The 9041-nt window shown below is 40.4% G+C and overlaps 1 protein-coding gene across 2 annotated transcripts in view; it reads left to right on the forward strand.

The window, feature by feature from the left end:
• pde4d (phosphodiesterase 4D, cAMP-specific) overlaps positions 1-9041 on the forward strand; it is a 153757-nt gene that overhangs the window by 96787 nt on the left and 47929 nt on the right. The window lies entirely within an intron of this gene.

The raw sequence follows: 9041 nt of genomic DNA on the forward strand, positions 1-9041 counted from the left end.
AAAACAAGCATCTTTATCAGGTCACTGGCCAGAGTGTTTGAGTTGCGAGAGCCGCTGCAAAGATTTCTTACAGAAAAAAAGTCACCGTTAGCTGCACATTTTAGTGATGAGGACTGGGTGTCAAAACTCGCTTACCTGTGTGACATATTCGGGTTGCTTAATGACCTTAACCTGTCACTCCAGGGGAGAATGACGACTGTCTTTAAACTGGCAGATAAAGTCGCTGCATTTACAGTAAAGCCAAGCTTGATTTGTGGGGACGACGAGTGGACCGGGGTGTATTTGATATGTTCCAAACAGTAGTGGGGGTTTTGGGAGAGATTGAGGCAGGGCCCTTTTTCTCGCAGCTGTTGCGCGATCACCTTGTTGCGCTTTCAAATGAGTTTGAGCGTTAGGCTATTTCCCATCCTCTAAAGATCCACGGCAAACCAATGAGTGGGTCCGCAACCCATTTGTCAATATCCCGAATAGTCCTAACTTGTCAGCGCAGGAGGAAGAGCAGTTGATCGAAATTGCAAATGACGGTGGTCTTAAGAGTGTGTATGAGGAAACCTCTCTGGCTGGTTTTTGGATCAAAACCAATCCAGAATATCCCGAGATAGCCGTAAAAGCGCTGAAAACGTTGCTACCATTTCCCACCACGTATTTATGCGAGGCCGGGTTTTCTGCAATGACTGCAACTAAGACCAAATTGCGCAATCGACTGGACATTTCAAACACACTGAGGGTGTCACTGTCTTCCATCACCCCCAGATGGAACCTTCTTGTTGTAGGGAAACAAGCACAGGGCTCCCACTGATTATATTCGTAATGCACGTTTAGTTCCCATATTTTGTTAAGCATGTTCACACTTGATATATGTAGCTTCAAGTTGTTCAATTTTCATAGTTCATATTGTTCAATTTTCACTTCTTCAAGTTCACGTTTTATACATTTTTAAGAGTTCGTTACCTTCACTGTTCATACATAACTGGAGCTAGTTCTTTTCAAGTAATGCATGCACAACACATATGGAACATGAACCCCCCCCCCCCCCCCCCCCCCCCGGTCCGTGAAAAAAAATTGGAATCAAACCGGTCCATGGTACATAAAAGGTTGGGGACCCCTGGTTTAGAGCACATATTTAGAATTAAAATGAAGCCTACCAGTCAAAAGTTTGGAGACACTTAGACATTTCCATTCCACTCCATTATAGACAGAATACCAGCTGAGATCATTTGCATTGTTTTTTTACTCAGGGCAACAGTTTTCAGATTACATTATGTGCTTACATAATTGCAAAAGGGTTCTCCAATGTTTTCTCAGTTAGCCTTTTAAAATGATATCAGATTAGTAAACAGAATGTGCCTTTGCAACATTGGATGAATGGTTGCTGATAATGGGCAATGTAGATATTAAAGATAAGCCATTTCTTTCTACAACAGTCGATAACTCTTTTGCAATTATGTAAGCACATAATGTGATCTAAAAACTGCTGCCCTGATTAAAAAAAACAATGCAATGATCTCAGATTGTATTCTGTCTATAATGGAGTGAAATGGAAATTTCTAAGTGTCTACAAACTTTTGACTAGTAGTGTATGTGGTCTAGAATTGCTCTGATATTTGGACCTGCCCCCCATTATATAAAGGGATTGTATAATCCCTTTAATTTTCTGTAGGGATTAAGCAAGTACTCTGAGGGCCCTATTTTGACAATCTAAAAATGCATGGTGAATGCAATTTTGACCAAAATAATCATGATCATGATTTTTGCTATAATCAAGCAGCCCTACTATTATTTGAACTTAAAGGTAAAAAAGTAAATAAAGCAAAAAAAGCCTGAATAAAGCAACCCTTACCCTAATAATGTTTGAATGACTGATTAAAAATCCTAAGGCTATTTATCCTGCAGAGAAGTTGTTTGGGACTGCTAGCTAAGGGCTGCTTACATCTTGTGACAGTGCGTCTTCAGCTGTGCATTACATGCTCCTTTCATTATAGACCAGGTTTTTCTTGGTCAGTGGCAAAATGATTTTTAGAGGGTGTAAGATGAGGGTGTGATTTTTGGATCATGCACCAGGCCGCATCTTCTGCCACACCCCGCAAAATCCGCCACTGACTGGGTGTAAGATAAGAATAAGCTTTGCATTGGGCTTTGTGCCGCGTTTCTGATCATCAAAATAGAGTCCAATACAGATCCCACTTTACAAAATGACCCAATTAGAAAACTAGAAAAATCACATTCTTTTCCTGTAAGACCTGTCAAATAGAAGTGAAGGTACAATTCTATCAAAAAGTATCAAGAAAAAATTACATTTTAATTGTATATGGTACTAATTACAGTGACCAGGTATTGCCATTTTGTTACCTGTTAGGTTCCTGCTTAAAAATCCCAGTGAAATTCTCATTAACTCATTGAATGCCAAGCTGTTTTCGGAAGCTTTGTCCTAGAGTGCCAGCAATCTAGACCATTGTTGATGATTTTTGTACAGCCACAGCATATTCTGTGTTATAGCTATGAACACATACAATGGCTCGTTTGAAAGGTGAGACTTTAAGCTCTCAGTGGGTGCAAACCGTGTATTTCTACACGCCTCTGTTCCTGAGAAATCCCAAGCTAAACAGTGGCTAGTTTTCAAATCCCTGTTTTTTTTTTCTAGAAATGGAGATATTGCGTCTTTTATGACCTGAGAAGTGTTGCCTGCAAAGTTTCTGGGAAGAGATCTAACGAGACCTGCCACCTAGTGATAAACCCACAGAAATAAATGACCTGATTTTGACCTGGCGTGCATGTCACTGATAGGCTAATCAGTGACTGATTCGAAACAAAGCAGCAACCATCAAAAGCCGAGTTAAGATCAAACGTCCAGATAAAATGTCCAGATCTTGCGTTTTCATGAGTTTTCGATCGTCATATATTTCATTTCCATTCATCACAGAGTTACCAAAAACACATATAAGGTGTGTTAGAGTGTCTAGTTTCGTAATAATAAAAAAAGCTAAAAACATAATATTACGTTTTTGGCACTCAATGCATGGGAAGGAAAAACGTAATATTAAGTTTTTGGCACTCAATGAGTTAAGGCTGCTTGGTTATTTAATAAGATATCCGCTTCTACAAATATAATTGATTATTTCATATAACCTGTTACTCAATGCCCTAATCAACCTTTTACATACGTTTTCCCCATACTATTGAAACACATGGAAGAAATTTCAAGATGACTATATGCATTTAATAATAATGGGTAATGTATTGATTGATGTAGTTATTGTGTATGCAGATTGGCGAATTTTCCATTGTCATGACCTCACCAGTTTAATTTCTTGGTATTTATGGGACACATATTTTGGGTTGACCCAGGTCATGAGGTCTACACATTATCCAATTTCCAGGTATGATACATTTCCGTGGCAACAGACTGGTCAGTCTTTTTATTGGCTCATTAGTCCAGCTTCCAAAGCTGAAAGGGTCGTGGCCTCCGCAGCTGCGGCGATACAAATCTCAGTGAGCCTCAATGGAGTGAGATTCAGCCAGCTTGCCCACACTGTGCCACCATGACAGTGAATGAGCTCCATTTACCCCACTTCTGGTTTGTCACTTTGTGCTTCACTGATATATCCCAGCACCCCACACAGCTTTTATCCGTTGCACTCGCACACAGCTCTGTTATGTAACGTTGCTATTTTAAACTCCCCTTGTTTCCCAGATATCCATAAAAACAGCATTTTGCCCTCTGTCTGAGGTGTCTCAAGCTGTTATTGGCAACAGGTGAGATGCAGAAATATGCCATTATCTGTAATTGCATCAAACAGAACAGATTGAATTAAGGAAGACATGAAAACTGCTTGTGATTGCATTAGTAGTAGTGAAGCACCATATGTGGAGTTTCTGTTGCATAGCAAACTGCTGGCATATGGCAATAACACTGTGTCAAGCAGGCAGACACTGTGCGTTTCTTTTTTCAGTCGCATAACTGAACTCACACAAAGTCACACTACATGTTTCAATCAGACGTGATTGTTTTGCTCACACGGTATGTTCGATTGATCACACTGTAAGACAGACAGAATATCTGATTGAACTGGAGCTGGAATGTCGATTGTATGTCTTCTAATCGGACATTGTGAGCCTGCTCCAACTACACAACAAGTCGGGGCTAACATTATGTCAAAATTGCAGTGTCTGCTTGCTATTACTTACATCGTCAATGTACACTCTGTTGTACAGTAAATACTCAGTTGGCAATGTATGGCACCTCCCTCTCTCAATGTATACTCAGTTGGCAATGTATAGTAAATACCTTGCCTAAAAGTCCTTCAACAGATCTCATCCTCATGAAGGTTATATAATAATCAGTATGTTTTTACTAATTTAGAGTGTTACCCAGCAAACACAATGTGAGACTTACAGTTACTAATAATCACAATTTGCAAGTCATTCAATATGTTCCGCAGAAGAGGAAACAAAAGCTTCAGTCTGCCTCAAACTCATTGGCTTTGTTACATTGTCAGCCTCTCTATGTCAATCTAGTTTGAAAAAACAGTGTCTCTTATTTATATATTATATTTCTAATGCTGCAAAACTGCTTAGACTGACGTGCACAGGGCATGTGCAGGGCAAGTGGGCCCAGATCCACTTTCTGTCTCTCTACACCACTTCTCACAAAGCATCTCTGCCTGACCCAATATTTTTTCGTAGATTCTACTTTCTTCCCACCTCCAACATCAGAAACTAAAGTAGACATTGAAGCCAGATTTTTCTTCGCTCCTGTATTTTGAAGACATTTTTAGCCCTGTATCATATCACTTACATCACCTTTCTAGAATAATTTTCCACCTCGCTGCGAGTAACTGGTACTGTGTAATTTGTATCATCGCTGAAGTCTTGTGATGTCTCAGCACTGAACTCTGCCTTTTCACTCGAGAGGCAGCGAGAGAAAGATTTCCTCTTCCTTCAGTTCCTGACACTGATCCAACCGAATCATCTCTTTGACTGTAAAGGGTCATGTTTTTAAGAGCCGAAGCAGGCAAATTGAGCCCACTTTGTCATATTTAGAAGTAACTTGAGTGAGCTTGAGGGATCACTTAAATTAAGGGACTGGTTATTTTGACAAGCTTGAATCAACAAGGAGGTCCAGAAAATTAATGGATCCCTTGAAGGCTTTGTACATCTCTGTTATTTTTATCTTTAATTGCCATAAAAGAGGATTTAATGTCCTCCGAGTTCTCGGTCTACATTTTTTGTGTTCATAACAGTAATGGAATGCAAACAATAGAATACTGTCAGAAGAGAAATGTGTTTTGCCCAAAACTTGCAATTATGCAAATTCTCTTCTGATGTGAGTTATTCATTATTTTATTTGTTTCAGCAGTATTCTGTAAGGAAGACATTCAGTTTGTTGTATTTCTGCCAAGAAAATTACAAACCATATTTTTGCCTTTCTAGCTGGGGGGAAACAAATACCAAAAACACATTGTGTTATTTTCTACCCTTGGTCAGGGCCCTGATAATGACAGCGATGTCCATAGATGGGGCAGCAGTGGATATCCTGTGGAAAAAAAGGCAGGCTGTGTTTTCAAAACAACAGGGCAGTGTTCCAGGGAATGTGTTTAATTATGATGGCTGGTTTTAAACGTCTGCTGTAGAAGGTCAAGAAGCGATGGCCTTATCAAATACCTCAAACAGGAAAATAATGTTGTTGCAAGACAGATTAAAAAACAAGTTGCAAGTCTGTTTGTCTCATTTCTGTCTGCTCATGTTTTTCCTTCTGATGAGCATTGCAGTGTGTAAGAGACAACCTCAGCACAATATAAACCAAGACAAGTTTATTTAAAACCAACTGCACACATTTTCTTTAAAAGAAGCTATCAGGAAAGTGTCTGCCTTCAACAATAACTCAGACAGGAAAAAATAGCATTCCTCCACTGTCACAAATTGTGCAGTATAGATTAAGCTAGCTAGGCATTGCAATACAACTAAACCACAAATGATTGTCTTACACATGTGAGTAGTACACATAAGCATGTTCTTCTCCTGGTTACCTGTAACCGTATGTACTGTTAGCATACCTGATATATCTGTAATAGTTTATATGCTAATGGTGCTTTTCACTGAAACAGAAAAAAGCCATTTGATAGTATTTAGGATAATACAACAAGGTGTTGACATTATTTTATGTACTTACTTTGCATAAAAGCCAGTCTGAATTTACGCCACCTACAACATTTAAGGAAGGAGCATTCGGTGTGGAGTCGCTTGAGAATAACATGTAAGATGTAAGGGGTAAGATGTGTTCGGGCCAATCAAATCGTTTGAGCGTGATTTGTACGATGGACAGATGAGCAACAGTGAAGCAGTCATCCACGTCACCTAAACAAGCTTGAGTTAATTGTGTATACAACAAATGAACTGCCACTGAAGAAGTGAGATGTTCAGATTCCACTATTGTGTCTATTATGCAAGATATTGACAGCGCTATAACCTTAAAAGATTAACAGAAAACAGCAATTAGAGCATTTTACATTAAATTTATTGTGGGGTATATTCGGGTTGGCTTCCAGGCTAGATTGAAACATGGTAAAGATAATCAAAACTAGGCTGTGCCAGGCTAGTAATTACCAGGTATGTATGACAGATATGGCCCTTAAAGGCCACAATAATATATGGTTGTGTGTAAAATATGGGTATATTAGGAACAGAAATGCAAGTTAGTTAACTATGGCAGTTGATTTCTAATATGCTAGCAAGCAAATGAAGATCACTGCCTCGGCTGTTCACACAGAGCAAACACCTTTGCCCAGCATTGAGCTAATGTCAGCTCGGCTCTCCCTGCATTATATGGCATATTTGACCTGTAAACAACAGGCAAAAGAATACCAAACAGTTATTTTTTTAGGGGTGATGGTGTCCCTGTCAGCACAGCAGCATACACTCACAGTCACGTAAATGAGCAACTCTACACAGCCTTTGTCTTAGCAAATTAAAAATAACTTAAAAACAACTGCTTAGACACAAATAGGTGTCGAGAGTGATCACGACACAAGGCTGGTGCAATGCAGAGGGTCTATTTTTGGATTCAAAGCAAAGTATGCTGTGTGTGTGTGCGCACGTGTGTGTGCGCATGTTTGTGTGTGTGTGAATGGGTGGGTGGATGGAAGCTCAGTGGGACTCTCATGGAGAAGTGATGCCGACAGGGCCTCCCCTCCATACCGTGTCTGGCTTCTGAGTGGGGCTTCTGAAGGAGACCACAGGTTGTACACAAGCACACCACTAGTGACGCACGTGTAGACTTAGTCATTATATTTAAGTCATTGCTTTGGCCAGAATGCATAATGTCAATTTAATTACCTCTTTTTTTGTAGAAGCAATCCTAACGACATACACAAACTCCCTCTGACAGATGGTGGAGGATATTGCCGATGGTTACAGACTATTGATGCGCTATAGCCGGCTGTCTCCACTAGCTTTGGGGAACTCTGTTAAAAGGGATACGGATATGCAGGAAACTACATTTTAGTTAATCACACATTCAACAGAATAATTGCTTTCTTTAATTAGACTTTAAATTATTATGAAATATTTCATCCACACAATAGCATTTGACAGGTATACCGTACACATTTTTCTTTGCAATGGTTGGAGTTTCAGGAATTTCTGTACCACGATAGGGATGCACAGTGATGTGACTGCGGTGGTAATAGGCCAGCTGAGAAAAGCTTGTTACATGTGAAATATAATACAGGCCTGGGAGCTAATCTTGCAGGGCTGTCAGTTTTGATTGATGGTGTTATGTTCCATCATCGATCCATATTGAATTAGTGGAACACTTCAGATGGCCTTCATTGGAAATCGGTGAGACTCTGTGGTGAACATGGAGGGGGCGAGATGGTATTTTGTGATGCAGCCTTTCAAAAGATTCTGTTGGTTAGCGGATGCTTGCCAGATGAAGGCCGGCTCTGGGCCAGATCGGCCTGAAGAACTGAACAGTACAAACCACACAGGGTTATTTCTGACATTTCCCCCCATCATCTCACAATGACTACTGACAGCCTATCAGGGCAGATAGACTGGATATTACCTGACAATGTACCTGTTATATAACCCACACACACACATACACACAACATAAGGCTATTTTTTTACTCTCCCTAACCTTCATGGCTGATTTTGGAAGAACAACTGTTTGATTTCTGCCACCAGAGTACATTTCAGCTGAATTCTCTTATAAATAGACACACTGCCTCTCCATGTTATATCATTGCTTTGCAGACATGTTCAAGTGTGTGGCTAATGGACTTGTGGCAATGACTTAGCAAAAGCGTGTCGGGGCTTTGGCAGCAGTGGGGAGCATTGACGTCTGTGCAAAGCAGGATATGTGTGTGTGAGCGTCAGGATCGGATCCTGTTTTTCAGACCTCAGCCTGCCTGTGGCAGGCGGCCAAACGATAGCCACTCCGGCTTACCCACCCTATAACGAATTATCCACATCTCTCATCTCATTACAAATGAAAACACCCAACCCCCCTCCAACTCTGACGTGTAAAGGATGTTGAATTGTTGTAATGCTTTCCCCCAGCTGCGTGGATAGTATCGCAATGTCACTGTCACATTGTTGACTTCAAAGGAGTCCATTGCAACAGGGCTGAACTCTGAAACAAGTCTTTATGTGGGTAGTTAGTTAGCGTCACTGTGTTTGTTGTACTGGGAAGAGACTTGAGACAAGAGTCAAGCAGTTTATCATCAAAGGGACACATTGCTTCAGTGTTTATTTTTGGCCAATTTACATAATGCAAACATGTGCAAATTGTAAGCACTGGGATTTGACTGCAGTCCTCATACAAATATTTGATTGCCAAGAGGACTCCAAACAGATGAAGAAATGTGAGATTCTATGGTTTTGGTTTTGCATTGTTTTGATGAAACAAAACAATGGAACCGAACTTGTAAACAGCCATCAGTGCTGCACCTACTGAGTAGCTTGTAAATAGCTGCTCAACAGTTCAGAGTCCTGTTCAGAGTGTGTGTGTGTGTGTGTGTGTGTGTGTGTGTGTGTGTGTG

This window comes from Alosa pseudoharengus, unplaced genomic scaffold (assembly GCF_046254945.1).
Source record: "Alosa pseudoharengus isolate Yale_2024_CS ecotype anadromous, Long Island Sound unplaced genomic scaffold, YU_APseudo_1.1 YU_APseudo_1.1_scf_6, whole genome shotgun sequence".
Taxonomy (NCBI): domain Eukaryota; kingdom Metazoa; phylum Chordata; class Actinopteri; order Clupeiformes; family Clupeidae; genus Alosa; species Alosa pseudoharengus.